Here is a 10,674-nt window from a genome sequence, read left to right as displayed (position 1 = left end):
ATTGAAGGATGTGTTGAGGGATAGTGAATTGAAGCAAACGGAAACAATGGGAAACAGAAGCAGAAAATCAGCCAGTTATCATCCCAAAGATCCCCAGACTCTGCAGATATCAATTTGTGCCACAAACCAAGACACTTTATGTAGTACGTAAAGAAATAATCCTGGTTATGGATATATTTGGATTAAGGGTAATAGAGATTGACAATATAAAGAGGTAATATGATTGCTCTGGGATAGATGTCATTTGTTCATCCAACAAACAGCATCAAATAACTCTGACTAGCAGTAGCATTTTATTTGGTATCAAAAAATGATGGTGGAATTTAAAAATGTGTTGAGTTTGTTTTACATACTTAAAAGTTGCAATGGTAGGAAAATGATAGTGAAAGTGAAGTCCCTTAGTCATGTCTGACTCTTTGCAACCCTGTGGAAGGTAGCTTACCAGGCTCCGCCATCCATGGGATTTTCCAGTCAAGAATACTGGAGTGGACTACCATTTCCTTCTCCAGGGGATCTTCCCAACCTGGGGATTGAACCGAGTCTCCTGCATTGCAGACAGACGCTTTACCATCTGAGCCACCAGGGAAGCCCAATGGTAGGAAATAGAGTTAAAAAATCCCTTAGGATTTGTAATCTACTCCAAATCTACTTTACATGAACAGAAAGAACTAAATAGAAATTTCTGTATTTTACATACTTGTTACTCATTGTGTTTCAGTTAAAGCAAGGAAATACTTTCTTACACGATTTGATCTAGCTTTTTTTAAAAAAAATAATTTTTAAGAAGAATTCAGTGGTCACTGTGGTTATCACTGGCTATACCACCAGTGGGCTGAACCTACTTCCTCAGGTTTAGTATGTGGAAATCTGTTCAATAAGTGATGGTTCAGTTAAGATTTTTCTAAGGTAGAAGCTGACAGATGCAGAAACTGGTGGCTGAGGTATTGGGTGTATTGCCATCTCTCTCTTTTGCTGAACTGAGGTGGAAAGTAGAGGCCAAAAGAGCTATTCTACATCCTCTGGCAATTTCCCAGAATTTTACAAGCAGCCACATGACCAGCTTCAAGCTATGTTTACTGCCTGCTAACATAAGATTAAAATGAGTGTAATTTCCAGCTTTTGTGAAAAGTATCAGATGATTGAGTAATCAGATGTTCACCTGTATTGCTTACTGCAGTGAAACATGGATTAAATGTGTAGTAAAAATATCAGTGTATCTGTACAAGGAGCTATATATTCATTTGCTTTCTTTGACCTAACTTAGTTGTTTCATTGGAAGAGAAGGGAAAAGAGAAGTTTTCCCCTCCCCTTAGGCACAAGTTGTCACACTTCATACACTCTGTGCCACAGCAAATAAATATTTCTTTAAAAAGGCATTAATGATAGATCCAGTAAATTTCTCCTATCCAAGCTCCACAATGATAGCAATTCAAGTTAGTGTTGATCTCTGAGGGATACTCATGAAATCAAAGCCGAACAAAAGGACAGTTAGAGTACTACTCATATTCCCTGCATCTTAAGTTCAGATTGAAGAGCCAGGTGCTGAGTGGTACCTTCTAACTTAAGTGGATGAGAGAAGAGCATCTCATTTGTACTCAATAAATGAATTGTTCGATAAATGTGACAATTGGGTGTGTCACATTTATGCTCTGTCTTTAGATATTAGATTGAACAATTTCTATAATGCTGGCTCTTTTGAAAGTGTTCTCAAAGGCTTCTGTTTCTTGGCTTCTGGTTTTAATTTTAAAACAAAAATGAAAATGTACTCCATGAGCAAATACCCTATTGTCTTTGAAGCATTTGATCATTGATTTAATGAAATCATATATATTTATTAAATGCCTATGGTGTGTTTTCAAGTTGCTGTGGCCTCTGGTTTAGAGAAGAGGAAGAGTTTTTGTTCTTAAGAGTGTGCTTTTTTTTTTCACTTAGAGGAGAAATGAAAAATTGAGATGTAAACATAAATACTAATGAAAAACTTTAAATGATGAGGGTCAAATTATTTGTTCTCACAAGAAATTCGGTTTGTGTATATACAAAGGAATTATTTCCAGTTAATATAATTAAGAAATTTACTTATGATTGGGATTTAAGTTAAAAAAATTCAAGGTTGTAATTTTTATAGTTTTAAAGTAGAGGGAATGGGAGTGGTGGAATAAGAAGTAGTAAAGAATGTTGGAAGTATATGGTAGAGGTTACTAGAATTTTAACTTTTAGGTAATTAATTGTATTATACTAATCACACAAAGCAACACTGCAAAAATAATGTAGGATTTAAAAAGAAAAGCAAAAGAAAAAATAACTTGGCCTTGCATCCCTTCTCAAGCAAATGATCTATTTTCATTTTTCTATGTTCTCACTGAAGATTTTTGAACAGTGAAATGACATGATGAAAAGTGTGTTGTAGGCCTTTTAGGAAGATTAATCTATCAATAGTAAGCAAGATGGAGAGTGAAGAGAAGTGCCTGAAACCTCAAGACCAATTATAATTCTATTGAAGTAATCCAGGTGAGAAGTGATAAGGGCCTGAACAGAAATGGAAAGAAATGGGAAGTTGTAAGAGGTATTGAAATGGAAAAATCACTGATTGGATATGGGACATTAGAAAAAGGCAATCTTTAGAGACGACTGGAGCTTGAGTTAACAGCAATAGTTTCAGAGATAGAAAGCAGAAGTAGAATGATAAGAGTAGGTATCATGAAAAATGATTTATGCAACATATTATATTTGAAAAAATATGGTCACACAGAAATGATGCTAATATATTTAAAGATGGACAATTGGAATACATATGCATATTTCTAATTGCAATGTCTTTTCCGTATTCCAATCCTTCTTAATCATGTAAAAGGGACAGTTGAAGTGAAATCAGCATGATGGTGATGTGAATCAATGCTTTTTTAAATCTAGCCTTTGATTTACAACCAATCAGACAACTATAACCAAAAAAAAAAAAAAAAAGTACTTCTGCAAAGAGTACCAGGCACCTGAGAGATTCATTCATCTATGCACCCAAAAGTGGGTGGAATGGATCACGGAGGAGGTGACGGAGCAAGGAGAGTTGCAGAGAGGCCAGCAGTGGCCAGGGTCAGTGATGGAAGAGAAGCTGGTTGCTAGTCCAGCTGTGTGCTGGCGCCCTTTTTCTGGTAGAGAAGGGTGGAGGATGAAGGCAATGAATGGGGGCCCACTTGGCCACGTGTGTACAGCAGGAGGGAGTAGGTGCTTCCTGAGGAGAGACTGCACTGTCTACAGGGAAGGAAAAGAAAGGGAAATAGCTAGACAGAGAGAATAGAAGCAAAACATCTCCTGTTGTCTGCCTAGAAAGGCAAGAGGACTGTCCACTGGCTTCTGAGACCTCCAGCTAGAGGATCTTCCTACCACGTTGTGGGCACACCCGAAGTCCCCAGTGTTAAGTACACACTTCACCCTGCTCTGGCACCATCTTTTTCTTTTTTTAATGCATAACTCCCAACATTACCAGAAATCAGCTCCAATAAGAAAAACTAAAATTTTGTTCTCTATCTAGAAAGCAAAAGATAGACTCCGCACTATGGAAGGCAAAGGGGTCTCACCCCAGAGCCTGTTTGCAGGCTGCTTCTGCCAAACCTTATCAATCAGTGGTCTGATATAGGACAGTCAGGGTTGTTGCTGAAGAGCCCCGGAAAAAGCAGTTACGACAGAAGCAGAAGCTATAGGAGAGGAACCATGACCACAGGAGATGGGCTCTGGGGACATCTGTCAGTCTGTCTTCCGGTACTCATAGGATGTGGAGTTTTTCAGTGATTCCGTCTCAAGTATTAGCTGGCATTCAGGACTGGAAAAGGTCAGTTTTCATTCCAATCCCAAAGAAAGGCAATGCCAAAGAATGCTCAAACTACTGCACAATTGCACTCATCTCACAAGCTAGTAAAGTAATGCTCAAAATTCTCCAAGCCAGGCTTCAGCAATATGTGAACCATGAACTTCCAGATGTTCAAGCTGGTTTTAGAAAAGGCAGAGGAACCAGAGATCAAATTGCCAACATCCACTGGATCATCAAAAAAGCAAGAGAGTTCCAGAAAAACACCTATTTCTGCTTTATTGACTATGCCAAAGTTTTTGACTGTGTGGATCACAATAAACTGTGGAAAATTCTGAGACAGATGGGAATACCAGACCACCTGACCTGCCTCTTGAGAAACCTATATGCAGGTCAGGAAGCAACAGTTAGAACTGCACATGGAACAACAGACTGGTTCCAAATAGGAAAAGGAGTACGTCAAGGCTGTATATTGTCACCCTGCTTATTTAACTTATATGCAAAGTACATCATGAGAAATGCTGGGCTGGAAAAAGTACATGCTGAAATCAAGATTGCCGGGAGAAATATCAATAACCTCAGATATGCAGATGACACCACCCTTATGGCAGAAAGTGAAGAGGAACTCAAATGCCTCTTGATGAAAGTGAAAGAGGAGAGTGAAAATGTTGGCTTAAAGCTCAACATTCAGAAAATGAAGGTCATGTCATCTGGTCCCATCACTTCATGGGAACTAGATGGGGAAACAGTGGAAACATTGTCAGACTTTATTTTTTTTGGCTCCAAAATCACTGCAGATGGGGATTGCAGCCATGAAATTAAAAGACACTTACTCCTTGGAAGGAAAGTTATGATCAACCTAGATAGCAGAGATATTAAAAAGCAGAGATATTATTTTGCCTACAAAGGTGCATCTAGTAAAGGCTAAGGTTTTTCCAATGGTCATGTATGGATGTGAGAGTTGGACTGTGAAGAAGGCTGAGCACCGAAGAATTGATGCTTTTGAACTGTGGTGTTGGAGAAGACTCTTGAGAGTCCCTTGGACTGCAAGAAGATCCAACCAGTCCATTCTAAAAGTGATCAGTCCTTGGTGTTCATTGAAAGGACTGATGCGGAAGCTGAAACTCCAATACTTTGGCCGCTTCATGCAAAGAGTTTGCTCATTGGAAAAGACCCTGATGCTGAGGGGAGGGGATAGGGGGCAGGAGGAGAAGGGGACGACAAAGGATGAGATGGCTGGATGGCATCACCGACTCAATGGACATGAGTTTGAGTGAACTCCGGGTGTTGGTGATGGACAGGGAGGCTTGGCATGCTGCGATTCGTGGGGTCACAAAGAGTCGGACATGGCTGAGCGACTGAACTGAACTGAACTCCAGTAAATGCCATCCACTGGGCATGATTACAGTTCTTCCTAAAAAGGATGGCTGCTCTTTTCCTGAAGAAGTTCACATTACAAGCCAGAAAGAATAACTCCATTAGAAGATATTTGGGTAACTACATCCTACAGAAGCCCGTGCCTATACAGCGGTCCCCAGTATCAGCCTGCCTCATTCACACAAAAGCTTTTAGTACTGAAGACACCCAGGACGAGGGAAGGGGAGGAAAAAAAAAAAAAAAAGGATGAGATGTCTGTCAGTAACATTGGGAAAAAAAAATCAACAAGTGTTATCATTCATATGCTGGAGGAGCAGGCCAATGACCACATGCACAGAGCTAACGCAATCAGGCTCAGGGCTGCCGAGCGGGACCTACGGCTGGTGAAGAGGGACCTAAGTGTGGAACCCGCCCAGTATCAGCTCCTGACCTGCTCACAGATCCACCAGGTGCGGCTATGGCTCAGAAAGGCCGAGAGGGCTGAACTCAAGCCGGAACCCACCCTGACAAAGGAACTGACTTTTTCTTCAAACGTTGGACAACATGATTGGGATACAAAGAGTAAACAGATTCAGCAGTGGATCAAAAAGAAGTACAAAGTTCAGATTACAATAAAGAAAGGGAAGAATGCAGGCGAGCCTGAAAAAAAAAAATGCAGGAAACAATAGAATCCTCCAGACGATGTCTGGAACAGTGACCTTCTCATCCAGGCCTTAGCCCATTACAGGTGACAAGGCTGTGATGTGTGTTCTTGGTCTCTTGAGCAAACGGGAGGAGAATGCATGGAGAGTAGCTCAGGGTACCCAGAGAGGAGACACTGTGAGCAGGGAAAATGGGAAGTATGTAGCATCTGATGTCCTGCGCCAGTGATTTTTAATGAAAAACATGCTTCTGAGAGATGAAAAAAAGAAAAGAAAAAGGCTCCTAACTATGACTCTATTGAGCTATTATAATTGAAGTGACCCAAGCCTTGCTTAAGTAAGAAAGGTGTTCACTATGTCAAATGCAGTGGCAGAGACACTTCTCATCAAACACTATGAAAAATCACAGTATTATGGTATCACATAAAGAAAATGGCAGTTTTCCAACAATCAAACCCAAAGACATGGACCATTATGATCTATATAAGGAATTTCAAAAAGCTGTTATGAAGAAATCCAACAAATTAAAGAAAATTCAGAAGGGAAGTTCAATGACCTCAGAAATAAAAACTAACAGACAGAGGAGTACTTTACTAAAGAGACTGAAATTCTAAAAAAGAAACAAGTAGAAATTCTGGAGCTGAAGTACTTAATAAATAAGGTAAAGAATGCCCTAGAAAGCTTTGGAAATAGAACAGATCATATGGAAGACAGAATTAGCAAGCTCAAGGGAAAAAATATAGGAATAATTTTGAGGAAAGAAAAGTAAGGTTTTTTAAGAGTGAAGAAACTATGTGAGAACTTACTCCATTAGAAAAGTCAACACAAGAACAATGTGTTTCTTAGAAGCAGAAGAAAGGGAGAAGGGAGCAGAGGGTATATTTAAAACATGATAGTTGAGAACTTCCTAAACCTGTAAAGAACTTGGTATACAAGTCTATGAAATTATACAACACCTTATTATCTCAATGCAGAAAGATCTTCAAGATACATTATATTGAAATTATCAAAAGTTAACAATACAGGAAAATTTTTAAAACCAACAAGGGAAAAAAAGACCATCACTTATAAAGGTACCCCCCTTTAGGCTATCAAGAGATTTCTTAGTAGAAACTCTACAGGCTAGGAGATAGTAGAATGGCATATTCAAAATATTGAACCATAAAAATTGCCAGCCAAGAACATTCTACCCAGCAAAGTTACCGTTCAAATATGAAGGATAAACTAAGGCTTTCCCAGATAAACAAAACAGAGAGTTCACTACCACTAGACCTACCTTACAAAAAAAATTGAAAAGAACTCTTTAAGCTGAAACAAAAGACTAAACTACACAGTACTCTAATCTATAGGGACAGACATAAAGGTAGGATGGCAGAATGAAATTAGGCCAACTAGGGAGCTGTTTCAGTGGTCCTGGCAAGGGATGTTGCAAGGTAACTTGAATTAGAATTATAGATGTGGAAATGGTGAGTATTGGTTGGATCTGGCCAACATTTAGAAGCTAGAGCAGATCTGATTTGATAATGATTAAGGTATGAGGTGTGAGAACAAAAAAAAATTAAAAAAATGATGTTTTATCGGCTTAAACAACTAAGAATGTTGGTACCATTTACTAAGATGAGTAAAATAGAGGAAAATGCAGGAAATGCTTTTTGTTTGTTTGTTTGTTTGTTTTAATGTGTTAATCCTGGTTTTAATCTGGGACATCCATGTGGTGATGTTGTCTAGAGAGCTGGACACAAGAGGCTTAACTAAGAGTGAAGTTTTGCACATATAAGTTTACTCTTCATCCAAAATAGGGAAATAAGGAGAAATCTGCTATGAACATTAAGAATAATCACTGAGATATGAAGATCTGGAGAAGGTGAGGAATGAGAGAGAATGTTTCAAGAAAAGCTTCTTTGGTTTGGTTTCGGTTCAGTCGCTCTGTCGTGTCCGACTCTTTGCGACCCCATGAATCGCAACACACCAGGCCTCCCTGTCCATCACCAACTCCCGGAGTTCACTCAGATTCACGTCCATCGAGTCAGTGATGCCATCCAGCCATCTCATCCTCTGTCGTCCCCTTCTCCTCCTGCCCCAATCCCTCCCAGCATCAGGGTCTTTTCCAATGAGTCAACTCTTTGCATGAGGTGGCCAAAGTACTGGAGTTTCAGCTTGAGCATCATTCTTTCCAAAGAAATCCCAGGGCTGATCTCCTTCAGAATGGACTGGTGGTTGCTTGTATATTTTTGAGATTAGTTGTTTGTCAGTTGTTTCATTTGCTATTATTTTCTCCCATTCAGAAGGCTGTCTTTTCAACTTGCTTATATTTTCCTTTGTTGTACAGAAGCTTTTAATTTTAATTAGATCCCATTTGTTTATTTTTGCTTTTATTTCCAGAATTCTGGGAGGTGGATCATAGAGGATCCTGCTGTGATTTATGTCTGAGAGTGTTTTGCCTATGTTCTCCTCTAGGAGTTTTATAGTTTCTGATCTTACATTTAGATCTTTAATCCATTTTGAGTTTATTTTTGTGTATGGTGATAGAAAGTGATCTAGTTTCATTCTTTTACAAGTGGTTGACCAGTTTTCCCAGCACCACTTGTTAAAGAGATTGTCTTTACTCCATTGTATATTCTTGCCTCCTTTGTCAAAGATAAGGTGTCCATATGTGTGTGGATTTATCTCTGGGCTTTCTATTTTGTTCCATTGATCTATATGTCTGTCTTTGTGCCAGTACCATACTGTCTTGATGACTGTGGCTTTGTAGTAGAGCCTGAAGTCAGGCAAGTTGATTCCTCCAGTTCCATTCTTCTTTCTCAAGATTGCTTTGGCTATTCGAGGTTTTTTGTATTTCCATACAAATCTTGAAATTATTTGTTCTAGTTCTGTGAAAAATGTGGCTGGTAGCTTGATAGGGATTGCATTGAATTTGTAAATTGCTTTGGGTAGTATACTCATGTTCACTATATTGATTCTTCCGATCCATGAACATGGTATATTTCTCCATCTATTAGTGTCCTCTTTGATTTCTTTCATCAGTGTTTTATAGTTTTCTATATATAGGTCTTTAGTTTCTTTAGGTAGATATATTCCTAAGTATTTTATTCTTTTTGTTGCAATGGTGAATGGAATTGTTTCCTTAATTTCTTTTTCTACTTTCTCATTATTCATGTATAGGAATGCAAGGGATTTCTGTGTGTTGATTTTATATCCTGCAACTTTACTATATTCATTGATTAGCTCTAGTAATTTTCTGGTGGAGTCTTTAGGGTTTTCCATGTAGAGGATCATGTCATCTGCAAACAGTGAGAGTTTTACTTCTTCTTTTCCAATTTGGATTCTTCTGCAGCTCAATTCCAGAAAAATAAACGACCCAATCAAAAAATGGGCCAAAGAACTAAATAGACATTTCTCCAAAGAAGACATACGGATGGCTAACAAACACATGAAAAGATGCTCAACATCACTCATTATTAGAGAAATGCAAATCAAAACCACAATGAGGTACCACTTCACACCAGTCAGAATGGCTGCGATCCAAAAATCTGCAAGCAATAAATGCTGGAGAGGGTGTGGAGAAAAGGGAACCCTCCTACACTGTTGGTGGGAATGCAAACTAGTACAGCCACTATGGAGAACAGTGTGGAGATTCCTTAAAAAATTGCAAATAGAACTACCTTATGACCCAGCAATCCCACTTCTGGGCTTACACACCGAGGAAACCAGAATTGAAAGAGACACATGTACCCCAATGTTCATCGCAGCACTGTTTATAATAGCCAGGACATGGAAACAACCTAGATGTCCATCAGCAGATGAATGGATAAGAAAGCTGTGGTACATATACACAATGGAGTATTACTCAGCCATTAAAAAGAATTCATTTGAATCAGTTCTGGTGAGATGGGTGAAACTGGAGCCAATTATACAGAGTGAAGTAAGCCAGAAAGAAAAACACCAATACAGTATACTAACACATATATATGGAATTTAGGAAGATGGCAATGACGACCCTGTATGCAAGACAGGAAAAAAGACACAGATGTGTATACCAGACTTTTGGACTCAGAGGGAGAGGGAGAGGGTGGGATGATTTGGGAGAATGGGAATTCTAACATGTATACTGTCATGTAAGAATTGAATCGCCAGTCCATGTCTGACGTAGGGTGCAGCTTGCTTGGGGCTGGTGCATGGGGATGACCCAGAGAGATGTTGTGGGGAGGGAGGTGGGAGGGGGTTCATGTTTGGGAACGCATGTAAGAATTAAAGATTTTAAAATTTAAAAAAAATAAAAAATTAAAAAAATAAAATAAAATAAAAAAATAAAAAAATAAGTTAAAAAAAATTAAAAAAAAATAAACTTGAAAAAAAAAAAAAAAAGAATGGACTGGTGGGATCTCCTTGCAGTCCAAGGGACTCTCAAAAGTCTTCTCCAACACCACAGTTCAAAAGCATCAATTCTTCGGTGCTCAGCCTTCTTTACAGTCCAACTCTCACATCCACACATGACCACAGGAAAAACCTTCAGCTGTGTCTAATTCTGGTGAGTAGAGTAAGATGTGTTCACAGGATTAGATAGGGAAGATTTGCACTGGTTGCATTAAAAGTAAGCAGGATCATTTTTTAGTTGATTAATCAAACCTAAGTATCTTTTTCTTTGAATTCATTTTTTAGGCAAGGCTCATGCGGAGGAATGGTACTCTTATACGAAGTAGAGTCATAGACAATGGAGGGTGGCATTAGAACAGGCAGCTCTGGAGAGGGTATTTATAAATATAGGTCTTTATAAGGAGGTTTTTGATTATTACTTTAATTTTGTTAGTCATTGTTAATCTCTTTAGATTTTCTAATTCTTCATGATTCAGTCCTGAT

At 38.7% G+C, this 10,674-nt stretch overlaps 1 pseudogene; it reads left to right on the top strand.

The window, feature by feature from the left end:
• On the top strand, positions 5,216-6,046 carry LOC102188091 (annotated as a pseudogene).

The sequence above is a fragment of the Capra hircus genome, chromosome 2, assembly GCF_001704415.2.
Source record: "Capra hircus breed San Clemente chromosome 2, ASM170441v1, whole genome shotgun sequence".
Lineage (NCBI taxonomy): Eukaryota > Metazoa > Chordata > Mammalia > Artiodactyla > Bovidae > Capra > Capra hircus.
Note: the sequence above shows the minus strand (reverse complement) of the source record. Positions and strands in the feature narration are given on the sequence as shown.